We start from the raw sequence: 341 nt of genomic DNA on the forward strand, positions 1-341 counted from the left end.
ATTATTACATTTTATTTTGCAGTCATTGTGAGCTTGGAAAGACAACCGAGAATAATTTTGATATAATTTGTCAAAGGAGACACGTAACATCTTTTTCTTTTTTCCTTTAAATGTCACCAAGCCAATTCAGAAAATGTTTCTAAAACTAAGCAATCTGAAGCCCCTCACTCCCCCTGATCCTAATTCTACCGTAAGTCTTATTCCTACCAAACTATGTGAATCATTTCTGTGGATTACATAAGACTAGTTACATTTCATGTCTTTCAGAAAAAAGATGAGGAATTCAACATAAATGCTGTGCTGAAACAGAGAGAGACAAAAATAAAATGCTAACAACCAAA

This window comes from Anas platyrhynchos, chromosome 1 (assembly GCF_047663525.1).
Source record: "Anas platyrhynchos isolate ZD024472 breed Pekin duck chromosome 1, IASCAAS_PekinDuck_T2T, whole genome shotgun sequence".
Classification (NCBI taxonomy): Eukaryota; Metazoa; Chordata; class Aves; order Anseriformes; family Anatidae; genus Anas; species Anas platyrhynchos.